Source organism: Hydra viridissima, unplaced genomic scaffold (genome assembly GCF_058129835.1).
Source record: "Hydra viridissima isolate aposymbiotic clone 2 unplaced genomic scaffold, HvirCarnegie_v1 scaffold_4, whole genome shotgun sequence".
Lineage (NCBI taxonomy): Eukaryota > Metazoa > Cnidaria > Hydrozoa > Anthoathecata > Hydridae > Hydra > Hydra viridissima.
The window spans coordinates 19224550-19237503 of NW_028324303.1; the positions used below are offsets into that span (position 1 = coordinate 19224550).

The following is a 12954-nucleotide window of genomic DNA, read 5'->3' on the forward strand; positions in this document are numbered from 1 at the left end:
GAGCTACAGCTGCATGTCGAACATAAAAGACATCATAAATTCCTACAACCAAAGCATTCTGCAAAAAACCAGCTGCAAAAAAACCCCAACATTAGAGAAAAAAACTTGTAATTGCATCGATAAAACTAAGTGTCCTTTACATCGAAATTCCCTAACAAAAAACATAGTCTACCAAGCCACCATCTCCTCCAGCAACCCAGTAATGAAAGAAAAAAAATATTACGGCATCAGCGAAACACCTTTCAAACTAAAATCCTTTAACATTGAAAAATACAAGAACGACACAGAACTATCGAAAGAAATATGGAAAATAAAAGAAGAAAATTTCACACCTATTGTTAAGTGAAAGATAATCAAACATTGCAAACCGTACAACCCGGCCACAAAATGTTGCATGCTATGCCTGCATGAGAAGTACATGATTATTATGTTTAATGAAGGTACCTTATTGAATAAGAAGAACGAATTGGTTTCAAAATGCAGGCATAGAAATAAATTTCTTCTTTCGAAATTTGATACTGGTGACTAGGCCGGTCAAAAAAATACTTTTTTTAACTAAAATTAATATAAATTTGTCAATTATTTTTTAAACGCCTATAACTTGGTATCAAAAGTTAGGAATAAGAGTAGACTACAAATTCATGCTGGTTTCTAGCCACCGGGCGTATATGGGAGGCTAGAGGGGGTACCAAACCAACACCTACACCACCAATAAATGCAAATTTTATTTATAAAAAAGTTTTTTTTTTGGTAAAATAGTTGATTTTCATATTATTTTTTAGAAGTAGTTATTATTTGCTTCCAGACCACCGCAAAATATGAGACTTAGGGTGGGTGTAAGGGTATCAGTGTGTGTAAAGGTGTTAACACACCCTAAAATGAAAAAATCTTTTCTATAACATTTTTTTTCTTTATTAAAAAAAAAAATTAATATCAAATGCAAAAACTTTATTTTACTACTACTAGCGATACACAAATTGATTCAGTGAAATACGGGGTGTGTACCACCACGTCCCTCCAACCTAAAAATAAAATCGAATTTTTATATGCAATTTAGAAAAAGATTTAAATTACTTTTATTTAAAATAAAATAAAATAACATTAACAAAATTACAAGATGCATCAGAGGATCCATTCTCTCTGTAAAAATAGCATTTAAATCCCCCTTCCCAATCTAAAAATAATATTTTTATATTAAATTATTTTGAACTAAACTAATTATTAATTTTTGTTTTGGCTTTTAGTAAATGATTAAAATTCTAAATTCCATCAATGAAGAAATCAATCAATGAAACAAAATAAAAATCATTTTTAACGATAGACACGACGAGAACGTAAGCCAGAGCCGTCTATCAAAAAAATTGCAAGTCACACCACTAGCGATACTTTTTTTGCAAGTCACACCACTTGCTGTACTTTTATGCAAGTCACAACACTTGCTGTACTTTTATGCAAGTCACAACACTTGCTGTACTTTTATGCAAGTCACAACACTTGCTGTACTTTTTTGCAAGTCACAACACTTGCTGTACTTTTTTTTGCAAGTCACAACACTTGCTATACTTTTTTTTGCAAATCACAACACTTGGTGTACTTTTCTTGTAATTAATTTTTATATAATTTATATATTTTATTTTCTTTTATATATATATTTATAATACTTAAATCACATAAGTAATATTAATATTGGTTTCTACTATTACATAAATAACATTAAACCAAAATTATGAAAAAATCAACTCTCCTGCAATGACATCAGCAGCAAGCTGGATTTTTTTTATGAGATGGTCAACAGCTTCTGAATCAGATTCATCCTTTTTCCAGTAAGAAATATTATAAATTCTGTCTTCTTTTCTCTTACTTACTTTTTCTACTCGCCCATCATACATGACAGATTTGTTATTTTCTGTATCAAATCATTCATGACAGAGTTCTCTCCCAACAATTCTTTTATAGATTACGTTATACAAGTCATCAAGTTGTTTAATAGATAAGTGCTTATATAAATTTTTCATATCATTAAAAGATAGAACACGCAGCTCTCGCTCCAGCTTTCTTTTTTCTTTTTCATCCATTTTTTGTCTTTTGCATGTCTGTCTTTTTGAAATCTCTGCTTGTAATGCAGTGTGTTTCAGTCGATTGTTTATTCTTTTTTTACGAGCTGCTTTCATTGACCACTTAACTATAATTTCCCTAGATATTTGGTCAAAACTATCTAGGTAATCTATAGTTCTATTCTTTTTTGATCTTATTTTGCAAGATATATAACAAACTGTTGCATTTGGAGATCTTCCTTTAGCTTCACTAAACATACCCATTAACTCTTCACAATCTATGTTTTGAAGCCTTGCACTAGCTGTCTCCTTTTTAAGTGTCTCTGTAATAGAAAGTGAGAAATATCGCTCATATTGACGGTTCAAAACATCTTCCACCGCAATAAGACAAGCCAAAATCATGTTGATAACCTGCTCATCGATGGAGCATAAATTTTTGACAGGTTCTAAAACATTTGATTTAGGGGGATTTTCGAAAAAATCCTTTTTACTGTTTATCAGTGCACCTGGATTAGATTTGCAATTTTTAATTGTTTGCAAAACATTTTTAACTACTTGGATACCTGCAATATGATCAAAACTTGCTTTTTCAGCTGATACATAAAAATTTTTTTATCCAGGGTCCAGTAAGAAGTTTTCCAAATATTGCTAGCACACACATTTGTTTTATGACAGTTGTATTACAAAATGCTGATTGCAGAACTGTTTGTAAAGTACCACACTTTACTGTTCCAATGGTTAGAAATTGCTTAAAAGCATTCTAGTGTTTCATAAAGATGAAACAAGTACGGAAGAGTATATGAAGACGATTGCCACGATATCTTGGAATTGTACCTTGTGGCAATTTGTTATTGTCTAAAAAATTTACGAATCCTGCCGGATCACCTTTGCCATCTTTAAATCTCATTTTGTTTATTGCCAAAACAATTTTAACTACCATACAGTCGTGTCCAAATAATAGGCAACTTTCCTTTTCCAAAGACTGTAATGCTGATCGATATGAAATAGCTATTGTATCAAGTGGGTGCAAATGACAGTTCAGCTCATTTAAATTTTTACCCCAGGTTGCACAAACTTTGGTAATGGTAAGATGATTTGCTGCAACTCTGTCTGTCATTGTGTTTGATATATTTGAAATAATAGACTTACGACATTCATCAAAGGAAAGTGAGAAATAATCTGAATAAACTAAAGCCATATGATCCACTGCATTACATATGTGATTTTGGTAATCATCAGATGTTCCTCCAGGTAATTGGTCAAGGGCAATAACTTGACATTTATTCTTTGAACTCAAGTGGATGCTGTTGATATGGACACCCTCTTGCGTTGTTGCATCAAACCCAAGAGTTAGATTATTATTATTGAAAGCCCATTCTGCTGCTTGCAATTCAGATATACTGCCTAGTTCACGAGCCATTTGCTCAACTGTAATACGCTGAGGAATATGTAAAAATTTAACACCTAAATATTGTGCAATTTTCTGCAATAAGAATGGAATATTACATGTTGGGACATTAGACAACAACATGCTGTAAATTATCATTCTTGTTTGTAATGCATGAGCCTTATTGTCTTCTGATGTATCTGAAAGTGCAATATTGTCCTCCTCCATCTGGATCATATCATTTTCTAATTTAGATAATGCCATTTTGTTTTCCCTTATGACATTATTATGTTTGAGATTCATTTGTCTTAACTTTTCTTTTTCTTTAACTTTTTTTTGCCTTTCTTGTAATTATAAGGTTGCGAATACGTCTACTGTAATAATATGTTTGTAACTTTTGTTTTAAGTCTCTAACTTCTGCTCTTAAAGCTTTTATAATATCTTCTTTTCTTTTGACACTTTGCGTTAAAACTTTCAATTGATATGGTGTGCTCTTTATTTTAGCTTTTAATGAAGCTATCTTATTATGGTATTCTTTAGAAGAGCTAGCTAACTTTGAAGACAAATAAGACAACCTATTCTTTAATTTTATTTTCTTTGGAGTTAATTCTTCTCTTGAACTGTGCCTTGTAACTGTACTTTGTAAATTTATAATTTGACCTTGTGAACATAAAGATTCACTATTTATTAAAGATAACATAGTAATGTTTTCCAATGATGACACAACTGAAGAAGTTGATTCAAGGTTTATGCTACTAGAATTAGCTTGCAATGAATTGGTTAATGGTGGTATTTGGAATGCATAGGTCTCATTACAAAATGCAATAAAATGTTTAGAGTCTCTTTTAAAGTTGTAAACCCATTTCTTTGCTTTATTAACAAGGGTCTGAATATCATTTTTGCTAAAGCTGAAGCCAAAATACTCTTTGACTTGTTTGACAGTTTCAATAAACAACTCACTGTTTAAAGTGTAACAAAAAAGTATATGCCCTCCCTACACTGATTGTTTGTTTTGCAAGGTAATGTGAAGTTAGCAAACAAAAACTTTTTAAACTTGCCACAAAATATATGAAAATTTCTTTTTGGGCCCATATTATCTTTAAAATTATACCATCTTAGTCAATTGGGTAAATACTATGCAATAGGAGAAACACTAGAATAAGAAAATATAAATAGATTAAAAAAAGTAAGTGCAAACAATAGCATAAATACCTTCTTCAACCAATGCTAAGTACAATGCTAATGTTTTCAATTTCACTAAAACCAATTTTAATCTTATTAACTGCATATTAAAAAAAAAGTTAAACAAAAATTGGTTAAAGAACTATTTAAAATTGCAAATTAACTGTTTTAATTGAAAAATTATAAATTAATAGCAAATTAAAAAATAAATGAAAATATATAATGAAAAAAAAATTTTTTTTTTAATGCAATTATGAAGAAATGAATCAAATAAACTTTTCAAGTTTAAATAAATGAAATCAAAGTCATAACTAAATAAAAAATAAACATTGTAACTTTTTGTAACCTTTTTAACAGTGCCTTCAGTCATATTTTTGTAGTAATATTAACTTTTATTAAGTTAAAAAAAACCTTGTGCAAATAATAAAGTTAATTATACTTATTTATTAATTTAATTGAAGATAAAAACATTAAGAACTTTATCTACAGTTGAACTGTAATTAAAAATATCAGAGTTCTATAATTGAACTGTCTCAATACTTAGCATAAAAACTTATAAAAATTGAAACTAGCTAAATCATTTATTTGAATCATACTTAATATGATTCAAATAAACTACCATTCAACAAAAAGTAGTGGTAGTATCATTTATTAAAATGATTTTAATAATTGATTTAGGAGAACTTTTAATTGCCATAAGAGGATTGTTGAGGAGAACTTTTGATTACCACAAAAATTTTTATTTTTTCATTTTTATTCATTTTTCTTTTTAGTTAAATCTGAACCAATTATTATAAATTTAAAAGCAGATTGAAGTTCCTCTTCATCCGCCCCTCCCCCTCCCCGTGTTTAAAAATAAAAGCGGAAAATCAAAATTTAAGTACCAAAAGTGCTTCACAAAATAGAGAATGTGCTGCATGAAATAAATCAATAAATTTTGGCAGGTGCAAAGAAATTGTGTAAACTTAGCATCGAGAATAGTATTGCAAAAAAAACAAGCATGTCTTCAACATTTACTGAATGCACAAAGTATAACTAAGTTTTTGTCATTTAAAAATCTACTTAAAAAAGTTTTTATTGTAATCATAAGGTACAGATTTATAAAGTTTAATTACTCTAGTTTTTAAAAAATATCTATACTAATATATAACTCTAAATAAAAGACCTCAAAATACGTTTCTCCCTCAATAGCGAAAAGCAAATTTCAAAAAGCGTGGCACCAATGATATATTAAGAAAAACTAGATGTCTAACTGCCGTAAATCGGCATATAGTAGGAGAGAATTAGCGAAAAATAGGGTCGAACCCGGACAAAAATAGTATAAAGCTGAAATTTTGCAGAGAGAAAGTGGACAGTGTCTGGATGAGCGTAAAAAAAAGCCTCGTTGATTGCGCTACGGGAACATCCCTTTTGGGGCAATTTGGGGTACAAAAAAGGGGCAATTTCGACAGCACCAAAATACCATAAACCTTATATCGTTGAATCGAAAATTTTATGCTGATCAATATTTATATAAGAACTATTACTTGAAAAAAAATATTTTTAAAGTTATTTACGTTTGAAAAGTGTAAAAATTGTTAAAATGTTATATTTTTTGTTTTCAAAACACAATAATATAACTTTTTTCTGTGCGCAATTTTAAATAGGAAAAATTAGTAAATAATATAATCTTTTAAAATAACTTTAAGACTTGAATGCAAATTTCTTTAAAATTAGATGTCCGATATCTTACTTTTCTCAAAACAAATCATCAAATAAATTTCTCTCGTTTTCAATTTCATCACTTGAATCTTCTTCAATTTCAAAATCCTCAAAATGCAAAATATTTGTATTCCAAAAAAAACAAAAATATTTAAAGAAGATTATGTGTATATTTAAAAAATAAAATTTACCGTTTTATTACTACAGTCTTGCCCATGACAGCCACCGCATGCAATCATGCATTTTAATCCGTTTTTCCTGCAAGAACACATATTAATTCCGCACATATTTCTTGACGAAGTTTTACAATCGCAGCGAATCACTTTTAATATATTGGGTGGTGCCACATCTTTGTCTGTTGGTCTTGGAAGAAGACAACCATTATCTAACTTCCATCCCCATTCTTTAGGATCCAAGTTGAAAGATTCATCTAGCATTTTCCATTCAACAACTTGTAGGTGAACTCTAAGACCATGAAAATAAGCAGCACGGTCTGTGGGTGGTAACTTTTCTGGCTTAATAATTCCTTCACAAACCATTTGTTTATATTTTAAATACCTAAGAAAAATACTATGAAAATATGACACTTTCTAAATCTAAATGAGTGACTTAAATCCACAAAGTTATAACTAAACTTTCATATACCAACCGCATTTTCCTTAACGAAGATTCTGCATTTCCACCAAAAAGTTCAATGAAAGCCCTTACTGCAGATTCTCCAACTTCTTTTTTGGTTGCCCAGTAATCCGAAATAATTTCAAATACTAATTGTATATTATTGGATTTTTGCAGTAATTTTAAAAAAATAGGTTTTCCTTTTCCCAGTATTGAAGATGTCGAGTCACATCCTGACCATGCGTGAACAAATAACAGATGTTCTTTAAAATCCATTACTCGAGATTGAGCGTCTTTAATACTCTAGAGTTTTTTCTTTCTTTCTTGATAAAAAAAAATCTCATTTAATTCATCTTTCCAACGATACATTAGCATAACTGCTATATCAGTATCATCAACAACAACAACGCGTGGTGAAATTTCCTTTGCAACTTCCAACGATTTAGAGACAATTTTCGTGTCAGCATCCCCTTTGCAAATATATACTTCATATCCATCTCGTTTAAGGTAATCTGACAAAAGTAAAATTAATTGTGCCTTGTTGTGTGAATTCGATAGAAAACGCTCTTGTGAGTACGGAACCTGATTATTTTCTCTTATAACAAGATTTTGGGAAGAACCTTTGCATTTTCTTCTGATGTGTTCATTAGATTTAATTGAAGATTTCTTATCATAACCATCAAATATAATATAAGTGGTGGCATAATTTTTTCTTATATAGCTGATCTAGGTCTCAACAATTTCTACAAACCTCATACCTTTGTTCCAAAGAACTCTGTGGAGTAAGGAACCTCCATCAAGGACATATTTCCACAAAATGACATTTGTGCTTGCTTTAATTTCGTCGTCAGGAAGAATCACTTTGCGCAAAGATGATTTGTTTGCTTTCAGCATTAGGTTATTTTTAAATAATGATTGTGGGAGATGAGTAAGCTCATAATCAAAATATAGTTCAACGTCATCCTCTCTTTCTGCAATTGCTGCAAGTCTATTAAAAAGGAGTGTTGGGTCGACACAACAATCAGTTTGTTTGTCTAGTTTTACGCTATTGGTCAAAACATCTAAAGAAAAAAATGTATTCTTCTTTTTAAACTTTGCTTCATTGAACTTAAGGCCGTTTAGAAATGTTTGTAGACGAACACCTATGTTCTCAGCCTCGTCACAATTGACAAGATCTTCACCATTGACTGACACAAGACCCGTAGATAATGAATATAGATTTCTATCGACAGTATTGAATGGATTTCTTACAGAAAACCAGTCATAAAACAATTCACAATGTTCATAATCACATACCAATCTTTTAATACCCATTTCTTTATTGCTTTCCGTAACTCCGATGTCAAATCCAGATAATTTATGCATTGTTTCATGAACGCTTGCAGAATAACAGATGCTCGTTGTCCATAGGTTGCGTACATTTTCATCAAATCCTCTACCTCTAGTCAAACCACCATTGCATTTTAAAGACCGCATCAGGGTCTGCTCTATTACAAGATCAGAAGATAGGCCAGCCCAATACCTTTCAGATCGGCGCACTGCGTGACGACCATCTAAAAATTGTTGATGTAACCATGGATTCGTTTCTGAAAGGTATTGCATTTCTTGCAAATATAACCTGGAGCACTTGGCATAGTTTGAATGCCCTGATGCGGCAAATAAGTTTAGCATTTTTGAGATTGTTTGAAGATGCAAGTACCAGTTACAAGTTCTTTCTGCAACTAAAAATTCCTTTATGATACTAATACAGTATATGTACAAGATCCAAAGTTTTGCAGTGCGTGATTCATATGACTTCTTTTCCGTATAGGTTAATATGGCACATTCAATATTTTTGAAAGCATCTGTATTACCAAGTCTGATTAACTCTTCCTCATTCATACCATTTTGCATTGCGATTTTATAAGTGCATTCAAGTCCGTATATATCTAGTTTTGATTCGTCAACTAAAATATCTATAATATGACTCATCAATGCACTCTGGACCAACATGTGACCTCTTAATGCTCTTGCAACAGCTTTTCCTTGTTTTACTGTATCTTCAGAGTAAACTTGTTCTAAAACTTCTTCCAGGCCTGTCCCTGCCATTAGTTTTCCAATGCTTCCGAGAAAGCTCATCATTGTGTGAAACCCTCCGAGTCTTTTATAACACCAAACGCTTTCTGCCATAATGGCTGATCAAACGTAACGCAGGGAGTAACTATTTTATATTTATTGGATTCATCAATAATGAACAATAGTGTAGTATATGCATGTTTCATCTGAAGAATTTAAGTCAATAATAGGTAAAAATTTTATGGATGCTTTTTCATAAACTGTTTTTGATTGTGATGTAGTATGCATCATATAACCTGACCAGTTTGGGCGAGGATTATTTTTGAACTAAAAAACCATGCCACATGCCAAATAAGATCAAGATTCATTTCGGGCGCACGGAATACTTCAGATACAATATCTTTTATTGGTTTAAAACTTACATTTAATAAACCCTGATAGCTTGATCTGTGATAAGGCGTTATTTTTAAAGACATATCAGATAAATTTTTAATAGACTTGTGTTTCAAACGTGTTATGCTTTCATAATTGCATTTAGAAGACGAACATATTGATATTAAACCCATTCCGTGAAACGTTCCTTTTCCGGTCAATGTTCGAATGTTGTGATCTACATTATCAGCGACCCAATGTAGGAATTTCGGCTCTTGTTCTTGCGCGACATTTACTCTACTAACTGCAGCAGATAACTTGAACAACTTAACTTCATCGGAGGAAATTGAAAATCCAAATTTGTTAAGGTGATCCACAAGCCATTTTGTTCCAAAAGATTTATCGATATCTACTCCAATTCCAAATGGAATTGGTACTATCATAGATCTTGGTCGCGAAGCTTGAGCAATGCATTGTCCTAAACTAATTTGTCGAAGCTTAACTGAAATTAAATGGCTTAGAAGTAGCTGTAAACTCTTTGGAACCCATTTGAGTCCATATTCAATATCACCCATATCCTTTAGTGACGGATATACAGATTTATCGACATTCATTTCTCTGATTTCGCTTTCAATTATACTTGCAGCGGCAGAAATAATATCATTTTTAGTGTGATCTTTCTTCTTTTGAAATTTCGATATAACAAAAGAAGCCATATCTCTGAAACAAACTAAATTAGATTGACCAGAGAGTTCTCCAAAAAAAATATGATCACGATAATGTTCAAGCAATTTTCGTTTTAAAGATTTCGTCGAGTAACACGGGTAACCATTACTAAGTTCTTTCATTTTAATGTGCACATCTGAAAGAATATAGAGTTCGCAGTCAGTTTCTTCTTCTAACCAGAAACAGAGTTACTCAAAATTTTCAAACATAATGAGATCTAATGGGCGTCCACGTTGGTTGTCGCTTTTAGTTTTAAGCCTGAAATTATTCATACACGAAATATGATAAATAGCTTCTTCCGCTACAAGATCATAACAAGACATCAAACGAGAATGTACAGCATTTCCCCAATCATCCTCTCGATTCAATGAACATTCAATCATTTTTTTAATCAATGGTATGGTCTCAACTTTAGAAATCAGGGAATGTTTGTGATCTACCTTTTTAGTACAAAGAAAACATTTTGATTTCCAATCAAATACCTCTTCAAATGAGGATCGTAGTTTCTTTCTTGGAACAGATAATGATTGATCTTTACGACTATCCACAAACTTTCTTCTACAGCTATGATGGACTAGTACTGTTGTACTATTATGTGTGTTCTGTCGGAACTGGTCTCTAAGAAAACTAAAAATATGCAAAAATCTTTCTCAAATTATAGCTACGTTACAACTGAGTTTAGAATTAAAACTTAACCTAATTTTATGTTGTTTGAGTAATAAAATTGAAAAAAAAAACAAAAACAAAACATTGTTGATGTCAACTTTACTTGACCTCCCCCTCCCCAGTGTCACAATTGTCAAAAAAGTTCAGACCCACTTCCTCCCTATTTTGTTGACGTAAATAATGGGCAGCCCCTAATTTGAAATGATTCGAAAAATTAATGAACTATTAATTTAACTTAATTAATTAATTTAACAAGCTGCGCGAAAAATCTTTTTTATAAGATTGTAAATTTAAACAAATTTTAACCTGCATAGTTCATTCATACTCCGTTCTTCGCTTAATCGAATCAATGTTTTGAGACCTTTTCCATATACTTTGACATAACTTTCTTTGTCAAACCCAAGCTTGCACAATAAACAAACAGCATTCTTTTTTTTTTTCAAATTTAAAAACTTTTACTACACGTTTAACTTGTAAGTTTTACTTTTCCATAAATAGTTTCAATATAATAAAACGCAACCTTTTTTCGGAGTAAAACTTAATTATCCACTCATACAAGATGTTTAGTTGAAAACTTTTGTTATGAAAACAAAAGAAATGATTAAGTTTTTCGCAGTAAAAATTTTCTTTTGAAAACAAAAAATTGAATGAAGTTTTGCGCGGCATTCACTTTTAACACTTTTCAAACGTAAATAACTTAAAAAATAATTGTTTTCAAGTCATAGTTCTTATAAAAATATTGATCAGCATAAATTTCTCGATTCAACGATGTATAATTAATCATATTTTGGTGTTGTCAAAATTAGCCTACTTTTTGCCCCAAATTGCCCCAAAAGGGATGTTCCCGTAGCGCAATCAACGGGGCTTTTTTTTACGCTCATCCAGAGACTGTCTACTTCCTCTGTGCAAAATTTTAGCTTTATGCTATTTTTGTCCGGGTCAACTCGCAATTCTCTCCTACTAATGAGAAAAAAAGAAGCAAAAATCGGCCATTATGGGGGGCAAAATCTTTACACTATTTATCAAAACAAAACAAATACGAAGCTTATGATTTGTTAAATTTGCCCCCCATAATGGCCGATTTTTGCTTCAAAAAATACGCGGAAGTTAGACATCTAGTTATTTTTAATATATCATTGCGTGGCACAGAATTTTAGCACAAATATCGGCTCCGTAAAACGCGTAATTCTACGTACCTAATAAGATATATTTAACCTTGAGTAAATCTATTGCGGTGGTAAATACCACCACCTTAAGCTGGGAAATTTGCTAGAGTGGCGGTAATTTTCTAAGATGAGGCAAGCGATTTTAAACGAGACAAGGCTCAGTGAAACTTAACTCAACCTTTTTTAAAAAATGGACTCATATAAAGGCCAATCGTTTCAAACAGCAACTGAAGCTCAAGCATTCATTACCCAATTTTCAAAAGATCATTGGCATCCTTTGCGCCAAAGGAATAATGTGACAGTTTCGTCATATAACAAGAAAGTGAGTGTGTCACATTTTATGTAAGGCGAAGTGGGGTACTATTGACGAATCTTTAGAAAATAATTTTGTTATTTTACTGTGACTAACTAAATTTTGTATGCAATATTTCTACGTGTTTCCCGATGATATTGCTGCCATGATACTGATTAAGAATGTAGTTAATAAACTAATACTATTGATGGATAATTAATTTTGTTATTTGGGTTATAGTAACACCACTTGGCTGGCTAGAATTAAAACTTAGCAGTAGGCCCCCTCTCCATAAAACGAGTCATTGTTGATTAGGGTATCTAGAAATAAATGGTAATGTAATAAAAAGGGTTCCATTAACCATGCACAATAACCATACATGCACCTGTACATATTACAGTCAAATTTTTTGTTTTAAATAGGTAAGGTTTATATTGTGTGGTGTCATTAAAGTAGTATAACATCCTCTATAAAGAAGAGTAAAAACAGCTAAGTAAACAGGTAAAACCTGTTTTAAAATTTCTACAGACAATAATAATCCAAAGTTTGCTTTAAATGAGAGAAGAAACAAAAAAAGAATGGGAAAAGTTCAAAGAAAAAGGAAAAAAAAAATTGGCTGAAAAATTTCATATTAAGCGTAATCAAAATTGAACAAGCACACATGGCTGCAGTTTTAAACAATAATTAAACCAGAATTTAACATGGTATAGATTATATTATTCAAAATTCTTTTGAATA

The 12954-nt window shown here is 31.3% G+C and overlaps 2 long non-coding RNA genes and 2 pseudogenes across 2 annotated transcripts in view; 1 reads left to right on the top strand and 3 right to left on the bottom strand.

Annotated features, from left to right (window-relative positions):
* Nucleotides 1–12954, bottom strand: part of LOC149890339 (uncharacterized) — a 210980-nt gene that overhangs the window by 51027 nt on the left and 146999 nt on the right. The window lies entirely within an intron of this gene.
* Nucleotides 1725–4533, bottom strand: LOC149890343 (uncharacterized; annotated as a pseudogene).
* On the bottom strand, nucleotides 4557–9980 carry LOC149890344 (uncharacterized; annotated as a pseudogene).
* LOC149890345 (uncharacterized) lies at nucleotides 12087–12785 on the top strand. The gene is made up of 2 exons (XR_016452213.1): nucleotides 12087–12246; nucleotides 12639–12785. It is a non-coding gene; the product is annotated as an uncharacterized LOC149890345 (long non-coding RNA).